At 37.9% G+C, this 20,926-nt stretch overlaps 1 long non-coding RNA gene across 1 annotated transcript in view; it reads left to right on the top strand.

The window, feature by feature from the left end:
* Positions 1 to 17,016: 17,016 nt before the first annotated feature.
* Positions 17,017 to 20,926, top strand: part of LOC130542090 (uncharacterized) — a 125,164-nt gene continuing 121,254 nt past the window's right edge. Inside the window, exon 1 of the long non-coding RNA XR_008956392.1 lies at positions 17,017 to 17,418. This is a non-coding gene — a long non-coding RNA (uncharacterized LOC130542090). The remainder of the gene's footprint in view (positions 17,419 to 20,926) is intronic.

Genomic DNA, 20,926 nt, shown 5'->3' with positions numbered 1-20,926 from the left:
AAGGGAGCATATGGTTAAATTTGGGGTATGTCTTCAAGGGTCGTTTAGACACATATAATATCTGAAGGCTTTATGAAGAACTAAGTGCTTTCTCACCTTGTGCTTTCTCCATGTGGAAAGATAACCTTAAAAACATCTGCCCTAAAACAAAAACAAAAACACTTGTCCTATGAGATCGTGCCATTGGACATAACATGGATGGAACTAGAGGGCACTATGCTAAGTGAAATAAATCAGATGGAGAAAGGCAAATATCATATGACTCCACTCATAAACAGAATCTAAAAAAATGAATAAACAAAAAGCAGAATCAGACCTATACATACAGAGAACGAACTGATGGTTGCCAGAGGGGAGGGGGTGGGAGTTTCAGCAAAATGGGTGAAGGGGAGAAGGAGATACAGGCCTCCAGTTGTGGAATGAGTAAGTCACGGGAATAAAAAACAGATGATACTGTAATGGGGGTGGAATGGGACAGGCAGTAGCTACACTTGTGGTGAACACAGCATAATGTATAAACTTGTCAAATCACTAAGCTGTACACCTGAATGTAACATTGTGTGTCAACTATACTCAGTTAAAAAAAAAAAAAAAGTCATTATCAAAAAACAAAAACAAAAAACTTATCCTAAAAAATTTGCTATCTTCTTCAGGGGAGCCCTAGTTGTCCCTGTGTTAACTCATGAAAAACAAAAAATCAAAACAATTGAGTTATCTGGATAAAGATTACTTCTTTTATGTTATGTATTTTTTTTTTTTTACTATTAATTAAGATGTTTGTCCCTTCACATTTTAGTCCATTAGGAACTCATTCTAACAATTTTCTTCCACAGGGGAAAAGAAGGCTCGAACAACCAAATGGTTTACTTAGAACCATCTCTTTGTGTTGTTCTTCCAAGGAATTTATAACTATTGTTGAAATCATAGCTCTGTAATTTGTCAGAAGACACTGAACAAGAAGAGATCTGGAAGTTGCTTCCCGAAATAAGAGTTAGAGCTTGTCTGCTACTTTCGCTATTCACTTTAAAAAATAGAATTGTGCGAAAAATAGAATAAACAATAGAATCAGGTAGACCTGGGATTAAATAACGTAATATCTTCTACTTACTCTCTGTGTGACCCTGGAAAAGTTACTTTTAACTTTTGTGCTTCTCTATTTCCACATCTGTAAAATGGAAAAAGAAATCACTATTTCTCAGGGGATCCAGTAGGCACTGAAGGTGATAATGTGCCTGGCAAGTAGTAAGCAATTTATAAATGTCAGTTTCTTCACATTCTCACTCCATTAATTGACAATTAAGTACATTTAATGTTTAAATTTGCAAAGGAGTTTAGTGTTTTTCAGTTACAAGTTGAAATCACGATTCATAAATGTTTTATAACCAATTTAATATCAATCAAAATATTCTCACCATTAGATTCCCATGTTGACAAGATTTCATTTTAGATGTCTTTTTCACTATTACAGAGCGTATGTATGGGAAAATATTCCAAACTTTAATTATATTTGCTCAGTTCAGATGGATTTATGCTGCAACTGCCTCAATTTGGGCCTTTTCTCTAGGTTTCTGCAGTAACCTCCCGGCAGCTTCCCTTGCCTACAGAGCCAGGGCTGCCATGTTCATCCACCCGAGGTGGCCACCCTCTGCACTGGGTCTCCCAGACACATGGGATTGTCTTTCTACCATGCCCCAGAATCTTCGAGGGCTCCCCATTACCGAAAGATTACATGGCATCTAGAAAGTGATTTCTCAGCCTCCCTTTCCCATCAACCTGCCTACCTATCAGGTATCCTCACACTCTCCCACACAGCCACTTAAAGAAACAAACACCCACACTGGCTATTCACAGTACTGCAAACTCAACATGTTTTGACTCTGTTCTCACCACCATTATACAAAGAATTCCTTTGGTAGGGAAGTCCCCTTAGGCACCGCCTCCCCAGCCCTATTTTTGTCAATGTCATCAGGGTCATTTAAATCTTATTATTCAGAGAGGTTCCGTGTCCATTAAAGGCCAAGTGAGCTTTCAAACCAAGCCTCTTGTAGATAACAACTCTTAGCTTTGGACAAATATAAATACCAAACACCAAAAGCAGGAAGACTCTGAGACTGACCCTTGACGGAAGGGAATAGCACCTGGTGAGTTTTTATTTTTACAGGTTCCAGCGAGAGGGGAGGCTAGAACCAAAATTCTGATAGAAAACCCACAGTTTGTATGGTTTGAAGAACCAGGATAGAGAATTCAGGGAAACCACAGCCACTCAAAAGTAAGAAGGAATCCAGGAAAGAAGAGAGCCAGGGCATAGGAGTCCCAGATTCTCTGTGTTCACTCTGCTCCGATCTTTGGCTAAGCCGCAAGCAGCTCATTCGCTGGGCATATGAGGTAGCGCGGCCGAGTCTGAGGGAAGGAACCGTGAGCGGCTGCCGAGAGTCTGAGTCTGTTGTTTCGAGTCCAACCAGGTTAATTGTCTGCAAAAACAGACAAAAATATGTCAGTACTTTTCAGGGGAGTGTAATCAAATTCAGTCTTCAGAACAACCTTCACAGTGTCCAGGGTATAATCCAGAATTGGTCAAACAGGAAGAAGAGGAAAAAAGGGCCCGTTCTCAAAAGAAAAGAAATCTGTGAAGACTGAGCCTGAGAGCACTTACATGTGGAAATTAGCAGGTCAGATTTTAAATCAACTATTGTAACACTGTTTAAGAACAGGAAGAAAAATATGTATGCCAATGAATTAAAATATAAAGAATTACTTTAAAAGAGCCAAATGGAAGATTTTATACTACAAAATAATATATATGAAATCAATTATGCCTTTCCAGGAAACTTACCTAGATTCTCACCTTTTAGTTAAAATTAACCTTCTCTTCATTCACAGATTGATATTTGTCCTTCTATTATAGCAATTTGTGGTCTCTCTTCTGTGATTTATTTATGTACATCTCTTACTCTCTGATTATAATTCCTGGCATCATTCATTAAATATTATCCTCCAGCAACTGAAACCTAGTATATGTTCTCGGAATTGGCAACACTGGGAAATGGTTACCATCTTGGGCGCTGGAGTCAGCAGACCTGTATTTTATTTATACCTCAAACAATCCTACTTAACTCATCTAAGGCTCCATTTCCACATCTATAAAACCACAATAATAATAATTGTGAAAATTAAATGAAATAATGCATAGAAAGGACTTAGCACATCTGTTAGTTTATTCTACAAAATGTTTTGACCACCCACCCATTATGGAACAGGCATCTGCTAGGTATTGGAGATGAGCAGTAAGGTCTTTGTAAGGTCTCAGCCTTCTTGGAGTTCATTAGATAAGTAAAGAAACAAACATAATTGTTCTATATTTCATAAGTGCTATGAAGGACATAAACAAATACTAACTGGATAGAAGGAGTTAATTCAGTTACAGTTCAATGAACGGTGGTTATTTTGTTGTTATTATATCGTTTTTTTGTTCCCCACAGCACTATGCCCATGCTGTGGAGAAAGTATATGTGTAATGAACATTTGTTAAATTTACTTTCTAGTTGCTTAATTTGCATTAGCTACGTCTTATAATAACATGAAAGAAAGGGCTATGGGCTACGTGGTATGTCCGTAGCCAGACTGGACCAGTACAACATATGGCATCTGCTACTCCTTCCCTTCTGAAGGTCTAGACCATTTTAGAAGGAGAAAGTATTTGTGTAAATGCAATGTAATAAATTCAGTAATTAAATCTAAGAGAACTGAGATGTGGTGCTCAAGGGAGTGACAAATTTGAATTTGACTAGCCAGATTGTTTGTCCTTGGAGGAGGCATTAGCAGCTAATCTAGGGAGGGAAATTTGTTGTTAAAAGCAAACATTAGAATATAATAACTAAACAAGTGGTTTGACATGTGGTGCATTAATTGTGCTAATTGTAGGTTAAGAAGAGGTAGATCTCACACTGCTAAATGTTGATTACAAGCTGGAAATTGCTGCACAGGAATTGTGGTTTTTGCTTTAGCGAAGGAGTTTTGCTTTTGTTTGAGTCTGTTTGGGTGCGGGGTGGAAAAGCATTGCTAGAAAAACAATTAAGTTAGTTTGTGACACTAGACCCCTTAGGGAGAGCTTCAGAGGACTGCTGTGATTAAGCCCTTAGGACACAATTTCAAACAAGCGTTTCTCCATTTGAGGTCTTTAACATTTATCCCACTCCCTCCCTCCACTTACAAAGCACACTCACACTCACAAACACAAACACAGACTTTCAAAAAATAATAATAATGTGCACAAAGCCTGTGCATTGTTGGGAATACAAGTAAGCACCCACGAAGAAACATAACATAACCACTAATGTTTGTTTTCTTTCGAGAAGTACCAATGTAGAAATACTGGAGAATTATCTCTCCCTTATTTCTTTTAAGGTCAATAGGGGTCTAAAAGGGGTTTTTGTTTGCTGCTTCTTGTTTGCTTTCTCTTTAGTGGCTTGATGATATTCAGAAAATTTATAGTAAGTCTGTGCGACTAGAGGCTGAAACTTTAAAATGGACCACAAGTTTCTTCTGAGTTTTTAAGTGGCCCTTCATGCTCTCTGGCTCACATACATTTCCATTGTTCTAAGGGTTAAAAACTGCACTATCACAATGACAAGCCTTATTACTCAGTCAAAGTAAATGGATCACCACATAACCTTACAGAAATGTTCTTCCTTAAGCTATTAAAACATTCCATGCCCTTAGATGACAACAATTTCTCTGCCTTTTGAAATTTCTTTTCTATCCTGCAGAGTTCATAGAGATATGCTTGGTTAAAATCAACTTATATAAAACTATGCACTGTAAATTCTGACACTTCTGTTTGAATCTCTTTTCAAACACTTGTCTTTGCTCACCATAATAGATGTCAGTTCTTCTGATGTAGTTCAAGCATGAGCTTCATATGAAGACTCAGCTATGTCTATTGCATTTCTGAAGCTACTACTCACTGAAGTTTTGTGCTGTTTGACATCAAAGATAGGCAAGAATCACCTGCTGAGTTCACATGCATGGAGCAAAACATCTTCAAATCACTTTTGCTAGACAAAAGTTTTTTTTTTTTTTTTAATATTAAGCTTTCACTCTCGTGTGGACTTAAAGACAAATGCAGTCCTCGTTAAGGTCACAACATTGTATTATTAAAATATGCATCAGGAGCTCTGAATTTAGCTAACTTTAAAACCAAAGGTAATTTGCGTGGTTGCTTCAGATTTGAACTCAGCTGCAAAGAATTCAGCATTCAGACATTCAAAATGTGATCTTTATTCAATACGCAGTTATTTTGCTCAAAGGTAAAAAAGCACTTTAAACATTCTCAAACCAAAAGAGAATCTTCTAGTATTTCCAACTTTAATAGACGTCCTTGACATCAATTAAGGAAATAATTCCATTCAAAGTAAATACTGTATACAGAGTATTTAAAAACTATAGATTTTTATTTTTAAAAATTCTACTTAAATTTCAGAGTTACGACAAATAATAGTGTATTATCTTCCCTTTAAGAAAAAAACAATAACCACAATAATTCTGAATTTTTCTAAGCAATGTAATTTGTCATTACTTTTGTTAAATATCAGTATTTCTTGTGACAGAATGAAAATGATTTTTACTAAAGAGATGTGAACGTGATGTTTTTCCTGTCAGTGATATTCTGGATAAAAGTTTTAAAATTTGGATTCCAGGAGCGTCTGGGTGGCTCAGTCAGTTAAGCATCTGACTCTTGATCTCAGGGTCTTGGATCAAGCCCCATGTCAGGCTCCGTGTTCCGTGTGGAGTCCACTTGAGATTCTCTCTCCTTTTCCCTCTGCCCCCATTCACTCTCTCTCTGTCTCTCTCTCAAGTAAATAAATAAAATCTTCAAAAAAACCCATAAAGAATAAAAATAAATAAATAAAAATTGGATTCCAAATTACTAAGTAATTAAACTCCTTGGAAGGCTAAGTGCATGATACTAAAAATGAGGCAAAAGCTTGAACATGCCTTTTTGTGGGTGGGCCTTTTTGGTAGTTTGCTTTTTATTTTTAGATGCCACTAGTTTTCAAATTTTGGTGTTTATAGGATATTATTTTAAAACTTTGGGAGGATATCATACATCTCTAAATTTTTGTGTATTTAGGTTATGTTTTTAAATGCATGTAGTTTAAATGGTTTAAATGCATATGGTTTGCCATTACCATTATATTTAAAGGGGTATATGTGTATATATATATATATATATATATATATATATATATATATATGTATATGTATATGTATATATATATATGTATTATTATATTTACATAGGCTTTTAATACAAAAAACCTGAAAGCATCTAACTTTAAAAATAAGTCACTAGATTGTTTTACTTTGCCATGGATCAGTATTTAGAAATTCCTGCACTTTTTTTTTTTCCCCAGCCAATCCAGATAGGCCCTGTGCTGATTTGTGGTCATACATATCATTCAACTCAAATCGTCTCAGTGGTGAAGGGTTTGAATATAGCACAAAGACAGAAGAGAAATATATAGAGGGTTTTTTTTTTTTTTTCCAATCCACACACAAAAAAAAATGCAATGGAGAAAGAGATAAAAATGTCATGTCAGTGTAATCCCTTAGCTAACTAGTCAACCAGAGAATGACCACTCAAGTCCACAGTACCTGTGCCTTTCTTTATTGCAATCACATTTTGAATTATCTTTCTATGCTGTGAGAGACTCTGATTAAAGAAATGTTCTCAGTTTTTCACATCCTGGAAAGGGTATAGTTAGGAGTGGAATCAGTCCAGACTTCAACCAGTGTTGTCATAGAGCAAATACAAGAAGGAAAACAACAGAAGAGTTGCTGTTTGGAACTTGATTCTATTTCAGTTTCCTAAATAGTCACTATTAGTAAATATACTAAATTTCATTTAAATGCATTATTTGTGTTTGGGACAGAGGTTGTTGGCTGCTCATAAAGTCCAAGTTCTTTGCTCTTTCCTGGGTATACAACTACGCTATGTTTCTCTTGCAGTTCAGTATGTTCAGATTATTAAGTTCTAACCAATAGAATGTGACCAGAAGTAACATGTGCCACTTTCAGACCCATACTTGGCCCATAAATTCCTCCCTTTGTGTCACTCTGCACAATCTTGACTTCCAGTTTGAAAGGCATGTGTTGAAAACTGCAGGGCCTCTGACAGTCGGGGCCCCTGAATGACTGCACGGGAGAGAACTATGCTTTGACTTATTTACCCACCAAAATAGTCACATGAGCCTGAAATAGACTTCTGTTGTGTTTGTACCAGTATACATTTGGGGTTCTACTTGTTATAATTGGTAGTCTGCTATTGACCTACATGTCGGGGTCTGCTAGTGCCAAGAGAGCCTACCTTTAACCTACAGTATTGAATTTTATTTTCAAATTATCTAACAAACTTTTCTTTTTTAATTAGTACAGGGTGTGTTTTGTGCTGGACAGTCCACAAATGTTTAACTGCCACAAGGCATTGCTCTCTTCTGAGAATAATGGTCTCTGAGATAAGATAATACTCCACTGATCATAACCGATTGGATGGAGAACTGACAGTGTTGCTAAACATCTGCTCTAAGAAACTTGTCACTTGGAGGAATGAGAGAGAAGAATAAGTGGAAATACAGAAAGAAAATTAACTTACATCTAAAAATTAGCCATACTATACAGATTGTCCTAGATTACTTTTAAGTGCAAAGCATTAGAGAAGTTTTTTTTTCTTTTGCTATTGCCGTGTAACAAATCACCCCAAAACTTAGTATCATAAAACAACCATTTTATTATGCTTATGGATTATGAGGTCTAGAATTTGAATAGTCATAGAAGGAGTGGATTTTCTCTGTTCCGCAATGCCTAGCATTCCAGGTAGGAAGATGATGAAGGCTGAGAGTGACATGGCTGCAAGGGGCTAGAACCATCTAGAAGCATCTTCATTCTCATGGCTGGCGGTCATGCTGGCTGTCAGCTAGGACCTCAGTTGGGTTGTCGGCCAGAACACCATCATGTGGACTGCATGTGGCATCTCAGCATGGGCTTGATTGGTTAGGCTTCCTTGCAGAACAGTGGTTGGAGTTCAAGAGCAAACATTAAAAGACACTATGTTGTCTTTCCTAACTTAGCCTTGGATGTTACATAGCACACTCTACCACCCTCTTGAATCTGGCCATGTTCAAAGGGAGGAAACAAAGATTCTATTTCTCGTGGGTGGAGTGGTGAAGTCACGTTATAAGAAGATTATGTGGAGGGGCACCTGGGTAGCTCAGTTGGTTAAGCGTCTACTATTGGCTCAGGTCATGATCTCAAGGTCCTGGAATCAAGCCCCTCATCAGGCTCACTGCTCAGCATCTGCTTCTCCCTCTGCCCCTTGCCTGCTCCAGCTTGCGTGCACTCTCTTAAATAATGAATAAAATCTTTAAAAAAAAATTAGGTGGAATGGGAGATCTTAGAAAATACAATCTGTCACAAGGTCATTAAATGGAGGATATACATACATTAAATGTAGTATAATAATATTTAGGCAACAGAGAAGAAATTATGCAGAACAGCTAAGACAAAAATGGAGAAGGAATTCTGCTTCTGCTTATGGCAGAGTCGCTGCTACAAATGGAGTTAGTTTGTAAAAATCCTTGCGTAGTGAGAATACATACACATAGGCATATATATAGGCAAGCACACGTGCATGTATACATATACATCATGTGTGTATGTGTATATGTAAACTTGTGTGCACAAAAGCTTTGTATTAAGGATTAATAAAGAACTGCTACAAATCAATAAGAAGAAGACAGTTAACTCAATTTTTTAAATATACAAAAGGCAAGAGCAAGCACTTTTTAAGAAAGGTACCCAAATGGCAAACAAGCTTAATTTCATTATTTATCAGTGAAATGTAAATTAAAACCAAAATGAGGTGCCACCGGAATGGCTAATATTTTTTTAATGCTTCTACACATGTTTCTTTCTTTCTTTTATTTATGTTTTTAATTCCACTTAGCTAGCATACAGTGTTATATCAGTTTCAAGTGTACAATACAGTGATTCAACACTTCCATACATCACCCGGTGCTCTTATATTGGTGTTATAAGTGTGGGTAGAAAAGTGGGGCAACCAATGAGAATATACATTGTTAACACGTCTTTAGAACATTCTTTGGTAGTATCTACTAAAGCTGAACACATGCCTAGTTTATGTGTAGAAATTACAGTCCTGGATATTTATTAGCTGAAATGTATACATATGTTTATGAAAAGACATGTACAAAAATGGTTATAGAAGTATTACTCATAATAGCCCATATCTGGAAACCACCTGAGTCCATTACCAATAGGATGGATAAATAAATCATCATATATTTGTGAAATGGAGTATTATACAGCAATAAAAAACCAGTGGTGCTCTATGGCTACACAAAATGATACGGATGAATTTCACAAACATAACATTGACTGAAAGAGGCCAGGCACTAAAGGCTTGAATTATATAAAGTTCAAAAACAGCCAAAGCTGCTTTATTGTTAGACCTGAAAAGTATGAATTTTTGGTGTGTAGCTTATATCTCAACCAATCTGACTGTAAAAAATTAATCTGTATTCATAGACTAGAAGGTTGCTCACCTTTGAAAGGATGTTTACTGAGATGGAGCAAAATAATGCTTCTGGAGTCCTAATACTGTTCCTTATCGCTATAAGAACGGTGGTCATATGGGTGTGTTTCCTTGTAAACTGCCTCGATTTGTTTACTTAACTGTATGTATGTTATACATCAAAAGAAAGTTTTTCTAAAAAAAAATAAATAAATAAATGGAGGCATCACCCAGAGGAAGCAATTGAAGTTAGATTTTGAAAGGAAAGCAAGATGCCTGGGTCAGGGAACCCCTGTTGCAATCTGAAAGATGTGATGGACCTCCGTGAGGCCTTCTTTGCCTGCCAGCGTGGTGTCCGGTGCTTCTAAGAGGTAAGCCTAGCACAGCTCCCCATGCCCGGGGCAACTGGAACACTGCTCAGTTCCTTACAACTTGAAAAAAATGCTAGCAAAAAAAAAAAAAAAATTGGTAAAATAGGAGAAATTGCAGGATAAGAGAAGAGCAGTGAGAGAATATGATGCTGTAAAAGTAACAACGTAGAGACACAGTTTGAAATATTTAATTATAATTCTATGATTTTTTTTGTGAAAATCCAGGCATGGAGCTTTCCAATGATTGGCAATATTAGCAGTGATGAGCAATATTTTAATCAAAAATAACAACATTGATGTAGAAGAGTGTACTGTGCTCTGTCTTCCACTAGGCAATAGCCATGTCCATATGAATGAGCTGACCCACTGGGCTTGGTGGGAAAAAAATGCAATATAGAAGAGCACCAATCCAGTTTTCACGGAATAGACGATGCACCAGATTTTAAATACTATCCACCAAAAATATGCATGTTTTCTGAAGTATTCGGTTGTGTTCGATTCATGCGGCCCATTCATTGATTGATTTATTCATTCACTCAGCGTTTACGAGGTACCAGGTACTATTCTAGCTACTGGGGTGAACCAAACAGAGAAAACTCTCTGTTTTCCAAGGGGTTACATTTTAGTTTTAGAAAGAGTGGGCGATATATACTAAAAGCATCAATTAGTGACGTATACGAAGAAGAGAATAAGATTTATGGAAAAATATGAACATGGAAAGGGGATAGGGAGTTCTGGACTATGGATGAGGTTGCTGTGCTTATTACAGTGGTCAGAAGAGTTCCCTGACAAGGGGTGTTTGAATAAGGAACTGGAAGAGATGAGGGACCAAGCCATGAATGCAGACACATAGTCATTGTTTAGTGGCAAGCACTTGTGAACACTAGTCAAGGACTTGGGAATCCTCAGAAGCACATGGGTTTTGGGCAAGAGTCCTGTCCTTGATCTTAGCTTGTGCTGCACATCTCCCCATTGCTCCCATGGATCCATTCTCCAGCTTCTTTGCTCTGCTCTGTGCTGACAGACCATAACCATTGGGCACTGGGAACTCCCTTAACAGACTCCCTTGCCTTGGAGTTTAGTGGACTCACTTGCCCTCTGGGTGACATTGACTGGAGGCTAATGGGAGAAAGAATAAGTTCAGAGTATTTATTCTTCATGGTCGCCTTCATTTCTCTCCCGAAAGCCTCACCTCCTGTCAGGTGGTTGTCTCTTACAACTAGAGATCCTCACTGCAGGTTCCTGTAAATACCGCCGGCCCTTTGCCACTTTGGGACTGGGGGACCAGCTGCTTCCGACCATCACTAACCTCGGTGTGCTCAGCGTCCCTCCCTTGATTCCTTTAACCCTGCTCTCTCCTTTGTAAATAGTCTTTTTATTCAACTCTCCTCAGTTACCTGCTTTATGTGTGGTCTGTTTCCTGCCAGGACCCTGACTGATACAAAACACTTTTATTTATTTTCTTAATTTTTCTAAACTCAGTTTCCTCCTTGCAAAGAAAAAAAAAATGGGCAAAACCAAACCTGATTTCTTAACCTTATTGCAAGGATTCATTGAGATGACATTTTTAAAATCATTTAACACATTATCTAGAAAATAGAATGCAATTATTGAATGGTTTTCATTATTACTCTAAAGATGAGTTAAGACAGTCTCCCCCAGGGAGATCGGTCTAGAAAGAGATGGCTACTTCCATAACCAATATGCCTAATAAAAGCAATATAAATGCTATTAGTTTACACAGATTATCAGTCACTTACAACTACTTAATAGCAATCGAAAGAAAATGCTACAAGTTCTCAGAGTCTGTCTCTCACCCATAATCCGTTTTCCACATACCTGCCAGAGGGACCTAATCAGCACATCGTCCCTCTGCCCAAAATCTGATAGGATAAATTCAAACTGCTTAGCACACAAGGTCTTTTGTGATCTGATTTTATGTCTTCTGCTTCATCTCTTACTGGTTGTCTCTCCTTTTCATTTCATGTTGCGCCCGTGTGGAACTAGCGTCCAGCTGCATCATGCCATGTGCTCACTCCTCTCCGTCTGCCTGGGATATTCTCCTCTACTCCTGTCCTCTACCTTTTCCTTCTGTCGCCCACTCTCCTAGCAAGTGCTTCTGCTATGTCTCGCTCGGGCGGGCTTCTATCCTCCCCACCTCAAGTCTCACAGCACTGCGTAGTATTTCTACCACAACATTCCCCACAGAATATAGAAATCTTATCTTCCCTTCCAGGCCATAAGCTCCCAGAGGAAAAGTATGATTCTTTCATTTCTTTATGTTAAGAAAATATGTTTACAATCTTTAAAAAACAGGGGGAGTGAAGACATTTATTACATGTACATTTTTCTAGGTGCAAGACAGCTTATAATTCAGCTTGAGTTGACAGAACTAGACACATAGTGAAGCATGTCTAAGAAGGCTAAACTCACTAAATATACTGACGTTCTTCTCTCGCAAGATCTGCATTGGAAATGTTGGCATAAAGATAGATACTCCGTGTTTAGAAATATGACGACACAGAACATTTGGTAAACTTTCGAAAGTTTGGTGAAACTGATTGAAATGATCTGTAGTCCTTTTCGTGTGTAAATTTTCTTCAGTAAACCAAGCTCCCCCCAGAGTCCTGAATGAAGTTGATAACAATAATGACAATAACATTATTGTAATAATATTTTATTGAACTAATTTTAGTTGACCCTATGGTACCATGTTCTGAGAATCTCTGAGATATCTACAATTTAACCTTTAGTGAACAGTAAACTATCAAAATGGTACATATTCCTAATGCTGATAGGGATAATGAGAAAAACAGAAGCTTAAACAGTTGAGTGGTTATTTTGTTTCAGACAGAGGGTTTACGTAATTCTATTTCCATGCAAAATGTGCTTCTGTAACACAAATTAGTTCAAGGATGGATCAGTAAATAGGAAAATGATATTAGCATAAAGAACACATTCTGTTAGTTCTTATGAGATGGAGGGGAGGCACGTGAATATTTTACACCACAGATAACATAGCTAACTACAAAATAAGCTAAGTGAAACTGCCAGCAAAAAAGTCCCCATTACTATTATTTTTTCAGTGTCTTGGACATTGATCTATCCTTTAAGGTATATTAGTGTCTTATCACTTTTTATTGTGTTTGTCAGCAATCTGGAAACAGAGATGCCTGAATTTTGAGTGGCTGACTCCTATCCTTCTTTCTCGGTAAGTACAATTTTGCTGAATGTAAGGTTTTTCCAGAATGCCTAATTCACTTTTAATCAAAATGCCTAGATTTTGCATGCTTCATTTCATTTATATATGACAGATAAACCAGTATAAAGGACAATGATTAACAAGAGTGAATATCCATTGCAATTATATTAAGGACTTCGTAAAATTTTCTGCTTTCAAAAATAATACATTTTTATTTCTTTTAAGTAAATATTCAATATTCTTTAAAATGATTATCACTGAAGGGTGATTTAAACCATCTGGATGTTTGATTTTAGATTTCACAGGAGAGATTCGCAGAAGTCTTTTTTTTTTTTTTCAAAACAAAACACCTATGATAGAGAGTATAATATTCTAAATCACTCTAACAGAGACCATCATCTAGAATGAAAATATAAACAAAACCACACACCCAAAATAATTTATCTCCTTGCTCTGGTCAATCATTATATTTTATATCCTTGCTTGATTCCCATGTAGTTTAAGCTCATCAGGGAATGCAATAATTACATATATACTTAAATATGGTAACTTATTGCATAAATGTTTTTGACAATACAAGGCGAAGTAATAATTTTGCTCCCATGTGACAAAGAATATCAATGAAATAGGAATCAATCCAGCCATCTGCAAGAAAAAGCACAATGCCGTTCTAGTCCTGACTTTATTGGCTCCAGACGTGCCAAGTGACCATCTCCGAACCAATCACTGTAGCAAAGGGAATAGGCTATGCGGATTCACTTAACCTAATGAGGCCCTCCTCTACCATAGAGGCTCAGAATATGAAAGGTGGTTCCCAAAAGTTATGAACTGTTAAATATATGAAAAGATAATCATCCTCATTTGTAATAAGAGAAACATCAATTAAAACTACAATGAGATATAATTTCTCACCTATCAGATTGGCAAAACTCCAAAAGTTTGACAGTGAGGCTGCAGAGAATCAGGAACTGTGACACATTGTTGGTCAGAGTGCACATAGTTACAAGTCCTGTGCACTGGCAATATCTTGAATGATTACATGTGTAGGTAGACCAGGAAATGCCATCCCTAAGAAATCTGTCCTGTCTACCTCTACAAATATAAAACAAAATTTGAAATAATACGAATGTCCATTAATAGTTGTCTGGTTAAAAAACAACAAAGAACTATGTTCCGTGGGCATAGTGTAATATTATATGACCATTAAATTTAAAAAATGGAAAGGATTTATATATACTGATATGGAGTGATATCTGGTGTTATTATAGAGGGAAAAATCAAAGCATAGAACAATGAATAGATTATGACACTTTTGGGTTAAAAATTGAAAAAGTGAATGTGTGTATGTATGCCAGAATGTAATAAAAAATGGTCTCTTACAGGGAAGGGAGGTGACAAGGTGGAGAGGACAGGGATGACAACAAACTTCACTCATAAATTGTTTTACATTGCTTTGACTCTTAAACCATACATAAACTTAAAAACTGAAAACAAATTGAGACAAATAAACCTTATTGTATATCAAACTGGCAACATGACAACAAAGAGGAAAAAGAAGAAAGATTCTTCAAAGTGTCATCTAAACAATGTTCTGACTCTATATCCTCAGTGGATATACTCTAAGAGGAAAAGGAATTCTAAGAAATCTTCAGATATACTCAGTAGTGAAACTACTTAGATAGAACCAAAGCAAGTATGGTAAAAATGTTTACATTTATTGAACATGGGCCATTGGCTTATAGATATCTATTGTAATAATTTCTTCACTTTTTCCATATATTTGAAATTTTTCATAACAAAATGTTGGAAGCAATTATGACCATTAACTAAGCCAAGAATTTTTGAGACATTTTGTGGGTTATCACTTTGTTCCAAGTAGATATTTTGTAAAAGAAGAATCAAACATTCTTACACCACATGCCTCAAAACCTAGGAGAAAATCTAAGCAGCTGCTGTATGTCCTGAGTGTATGTGGAAAGACAGAAACTACAAAGCTATAAATAAGAGGGTTCAAAAAAGAATACGTTATTTAAATACAGAAAAATTAAAGATTTATCTTCGGTGAAGAACATAGTAAAAAGAAAAGGGGACAGAGGAGAAGATATTTGCCATATTAAAAACAACAGAGTAGCGATATCCACATTATAAGGAATCCCTAACAATCAACAAAGAAGACAAAAAATTTTCATAGGAAAAGGAGCAAGGAAAGGAGCAATTTGCCAAAAATCACACCTAAAGGATGCCTAAGAATATTAGAAATTAGAGACATGTAAGTGAGAACCAAGGGATAGACTTGACTCCTTCTAAACTCCCAAGTAGGGCAAGGAATGTGGGGCTAGAACACAGGCCACCACAGGTGCGGTTATCAACTGGTCCAGACAGTCCAGAGAGCACGCCATACACAGCAATCCCACTCCAGATTTTAGATCTCAAAAAAGTCTTCACGGTGGGAATGTGCACAACGATGTTCCTCAGAGTTGAACCTATGAACCAGCCAGCACGTACCAGGATGGCACACTTGTTTTTTGTTTTTATTTTTTTTGTTTTGTTTTGTTTGTGTGTGTGTGTGTGTGTTGTTTGTCTTTTTTTTAAGAGAGAGAGCATGGGGGGGTGGGAGAGGCAGAGGAAGAGGGAAAGAGAATCTTTAGCAGACTCCACACTGTGTAGAGCCCCACACACAGCTCAGTCTCACAACCCTGAGATCATGACGTGAGCTGAAATTGAGTCCCTCTCCTAACCGACTGAGCCACCCAAGCGCCCCCACACTTGTTTTTAAAATATTGAGATATACCCATATTGCTTGGTGAACCGAACCAGGTTTCTAGGAACCTGCCCCTGTGCTAAGACAGGTGACTATTGTGACTGGACAAGGATTGTGATGTGCCTGCTGTAAATATTTCAACACCAGGCCTGCTTACAGCATTATTAGTTGTGATGAGGAACTGGTTGCAGTCTGGGCATCTATCCTTTGAAGCAGGAATAAGTTAAGTATGGTGAAGAATCATGCAGTAATTAGAAACAATGGACTGTTTTTACATAGCAACACAGATGTGTGGATATAGCATAATTTATCCAATTAGTCTCCTGTAAATAGGATTTATATTTTTTCCAATACTTTGCGGTACAAATAATCTTGTACATATGCCATTGTGATTTATAGAAGTATATATACTTTTTTGAGATTTTATTTATTTGAGAGAAAGCACGAACGGGGGGGGGGGGGGTGGCAAAGATAGAGGGAAAAGCAGAGTCCCTGCTGACCAGGGAGACTAACTTGTGGCTACATCCCAGCACCCCGGGATCATGACCTGAGCGGAAGGCAGACACTTAGCCAGTTGAGCCACCCAGGAGCTCCTAGAAGTACATTTTGAGAGTAAATTTCTAGCAGGGGATTGCTGAAGCAAACTGTAAATACGCATATAGTATAGATTTGTTAGATTCTTCAGAGCCCCTTCCAGTAGGGTTGTTCCATTTTGCCCTCCCGCCAACAATTTAAAAAGACATACCAGACTTGCAAAGAATAGATCATTTCAGTCATCTAATAACTCTTCCAGAAAAGAAAGAGAGGGACCAATCCCCAACTCATTCTAAGCAGTAATATATGTCTTGATTATGGTAGTTTTGTAATGTCTTGAGGTTGACTAGCATCAGCCCTTCACATTTATTCTTCTCCTTCGAGGTGTTGGCTCTTCCGGGTCTTTGAGCAAGCTTATGCTTCCATAAACTGAACAAGTGTTTCTCAGATCCCGCCCCCCCCCACCCTCGGGGGGGGGGGGGGCGCGGGGGTAGGGCAGGAAGGCTGGACTAGCTGGAGTTGGGTGTTTCCCTTCTCCCCCTAGAAAGGTTTCAGCTGGCTGGAGTTGGATCTACTCCTCCCCCCGAGGCACTTAGGTTCAGATAGAGCCCCAGCTGGTTGGGGTCTGGTTAAACGGCTTCTCCTGAGGGCAGACGCTAAGAACAGAGTTAAGAGCCGAGTTCGCTGGAGGGCGTCAAAATGGCTGTTTTCCCTCTGTCCTGCCGAAAGCCTGGGGGAATTTTTTCCTGCAGAATTTACTGTGAAACCTGGTCAGGTTCATGGATGTGAACCTCACAAAAGTGTGGGGTTCTTTTGACGGGATTCCTCTGGAGTTTCTGACTCTAAGCCTTAGTCCACTGTGAACCTCCAGCAATTCCTCTGTTGCGGCTCTGACTTTCTTACCCGGGCTCTGGCTTCCGTCGGCTTCCAGGGGGCTTTCGGCTTGTGAGTCTCGGCTCTGGTAAGTGTGATTCTGTGTGTTCACTTGTGTGTCCCTCTGATCCTGCAGGTTAGTGGTTTGAGCTCATTTCTCTTACAGAGCTAAGAAAAGAGTTGTTGATTTTTCAGTTTATTCGACTTTTTAGCTTGTTGTGAGGCTAGAGTAAAACTTCCAGTCCTTTTACAGAAGGAGCGGAAACTAGAAGCTCGTATTCGATTTTTTTAAGCCATGTGGCACGGACACAAAAATTCACTGCGTTATTATTTTATAGATCGTATTTACATGTTTTATGAACTTTTAGGTGTGTATTGTATATTTCACGATGTTATTTTGTTAACAGTAGTTGGTTTCTTTATTAGAATTTTTGATAAAAAGGGAAGTCATCAGTGTGTTTGAGATGGATTAAAAAAATCAACATCTTCCCATTGCATTAATCTTCAACCTTTCTGCAACGTTTTACCTAATTTGCCTTAGTAGTGAAAAAAAAGGGCCTTTCTGTATATTTAGATTCCATGTATCACTTTTTGCCTTACTATTCTGATTCAGTTCCTCGGTGGTTAAAAAGCGTGAGCCTAGAAGTCACCTACTTACAATTCCTCTGCCTTTCACAATTCTGTAAAAGTTAGGAAATGGAAATTGTCTTTGCATTTGAAAATCAATCATATGGTGATGATTGATGATTAAAAGCATACACAAATTAAATGCTTTCAGAACAATTTCCTCTCCTTTATCACGCCTTTTTACAGTCTAACCCCCAAAGAGTGTGGCCATACTGAAGAGTAATTGTTCCTCTCCATCGCTCCAATCATGTTATAAAAGGTTTGTTCTTTGGGACATCTGATCCATTGCTTCCTACCAGTTGTGACCAGGAACAGAATTCAGTTTCTCTCTCCTTATTAAAAAAAAAAAAAAAAAAAAAAAATCTGTGATTTCTATTGGGATTCGTATGTCTCTACAATGCAGTTTCCAGAAGCAGAACTTGGTGTTCATCTTGGAGAATTTCATGTTATGAAATGAAATATTACATTTATTCTAGGTGAAGTTTGCAACGAGCTATTTATAGAGCTTTGATCTAGAGCTTTGAATCTTTATTAGAACACATTCTATCAAATTTCTTTTCCATCTCCCTGTGAATAAATAGCCAAGTATCGTTCACTTACAAATAATTAGGGTTATGTGGATTGGCATACTTTCTGCTCCGTGAACGAGGTGGCTTACATAGACCACGTGAGAGCGTTCCTTGAAGCGCAGGCGCAGTGTGGCGTTCCCAGCACTTTTGCCTCTAGCAATGTCAGTATCCTTAACCTTTTTTACTACACTCTCTCGAAAATCCTGCTAAAGCCTGTTGCCACCAGCTTTAGCAAAGAGACCTTACAGGGTATTCGGACAGTAAATTCTCTGTAGTTTAAGCCTGCAGATTTCTTGGTCTTAGAAAATCACATGGATTGTCTCCTGGCTGTCTGTTCTTTTCCCACTGGTATGCAAAATCTTAGTCCCTTGGCAGTAAGAAGGAGTGTTTTTGTGAAAATGCATTTCCAGAAATGTATTCTTCCCCTTATTCTCTTTCAGTCATCCCCAAATGCATTCAGGTTGATGGCAGATTTCTGTGTATAGAACATAGCTTATTTTCACTGTCAGGGGACTCAAACGTGATTGGTTCTTACCGTCTATATTAAGGTCTCTACCAGCGGGGACTAATTTTCTTCTTTCTCTCTCATGGTGCTTAGGCCTAGTCTTTGCTTCAGTGTTTTTGCCTGTAATCATCTTTCACAGAATAGTTTTCAATTAAGAGAATCAATGTGAAGTTGACTGACCTCTATTTAGAATCAATGATGTATTTGATTATAAAACACCAAAATGGGGGTGGGGGGGCGTCTGGGTGGCTCAGTTGGTTAAGCATCTGCCTTCAGCTCAAGTCATGATCCTGGAATCCCGGGTTTGAGCCCCTCATAGGACTCCCTGGGAGTCTGCTTCTCCCTCTGCCCGTCACCCTGCTTGTTCTCTCTCTCTCTAATAAGTAAACAAAATCTTCAAAAACAAAATACCAAAATGGGTTCTCTGTTTTCTTTCAACTACATTCACTCACAGAATGCTCATCTTTTCTCATACCTTTAATCTTCTCTGTAGAAGTATATGTCCTCTCTCCTGGACTCTGAGTCTCTCTTCCGCACTTGTTTTCTCTCCTGAGAAATCTCTAGTTCAGTTTATTGTGTTACACCGAGCTCCTTTTGGAGTCACTGAAAACTGAACATCTGCAAACCCTAATTTGTCCTTCTCTCCTACCCACTTCAAACTGTCCTCACTCTACCACCTCTATCAGTATACCAGCATTTTTCTTATCACAGCTGTCCTAAGTGATATCATTAAGTCTTGTCTGTTCTTCCATTCAGCTGTCTCTCTTAGCCAGCTGTTATTTCTTCCTACTAATAGGACTATAATTTAAGCTTTCTCTATCTCATTTGGAGTACTTTTATAGCTTTCCCATTGGACTCCAGGCCCTCCTTCTTCTGAGTCAATGTGGACAAGAGCAGAAGAGGCTGGTGATGGAGTCAGGTCAGGCAAGCAAGTTCAGAGGCCTGGCATTGAGATTCCGACTGCAGGAAAAGCACTAGTGAGCAGACTTGAGTGATCATATTATAACCCCATTTGCAATGTTCCCAATTCTTTATCATCTGGTGATTATAGCCATTCCTAGCTACTACTTACAGTCAAAATAAAGACTAAAGTTTATTTTTTGAAGGCAGTCCTATTCCTGTTTGAGAAAAGGACAGGGATGCAAGAATTGAATCATATTATTACCAGTTCTTTATTGCCTACTGCATTAAGTCCAAACATTTTTGCCATCAGCTTAGGGATCTGGATAGTTTTATCTAACATGTCTGAATCTGTTGAAATTTTCCAAAATATATCTTTGACTAAATCAATTCAGTCTCCTTAATATCCCACATCATACTCCAATTTCCATCTTTGCATCCATTTATACTTCTTCTCCCAGAAGGTCCTAGAAGTTTTCTCCATCTAAATATACTCTTAATGCTCAATTCTAGAGTCTTTTCTAATGAAACGTTCTGCAATTATGTCCAATATTCCTCTTCATTTTTATATGTAGCCCTCGATTAGTTTGTATTATGTATTGAATACGGTTGTTATTCATTTAGCCACTCCCTGGTTATTTACTGAGAATATCTTATGAGAGTCTGAGTCTGTATAATCAAAGATACAATCCTGGTTCTCAAGGAGCTGTCTCTTTGATGGGGAGAGATATGTTAAACCAAAAGAACATAATGAAGCCAATTGTACTTCTAGGTGTCATAAAACCATTTATAGAAGTAATTACCTGTTAACTGAATAGTAAAGAGTGAGAAATATTTACCTGTTTGCTGAACAGTAAAGAGTGGGCACCATCTTTCCAGGTGCATGAGAGAAGTAAAGAGCACTCCAGAAAGAGTGACACTATTTCTCTGCATGCTATGGCTCCCTGTCTTCAACTACTAATTTTCTAAATGACTAACAGTAAACAAGAGAGAAC

This window comes from Ursus arctos, unplaced genomic scaffold (assembly GCF_023065955.2).
Source record: "Ursus arctos isolate Adak ecotype North America unplaced genomic scaffold, UrsArc2.0 scaffold_3, whole genome shotgun sequence".
NCBI lineage: Eukaryota > Metazoa > Chordata > Mammalia > Carnivora > Ursidae > Ursus > Ursus arctos.
Note: the sequence above shows the minus strand (reverse complement) of the source record. Positions and strands in the feature narration are given on the sequence as shown.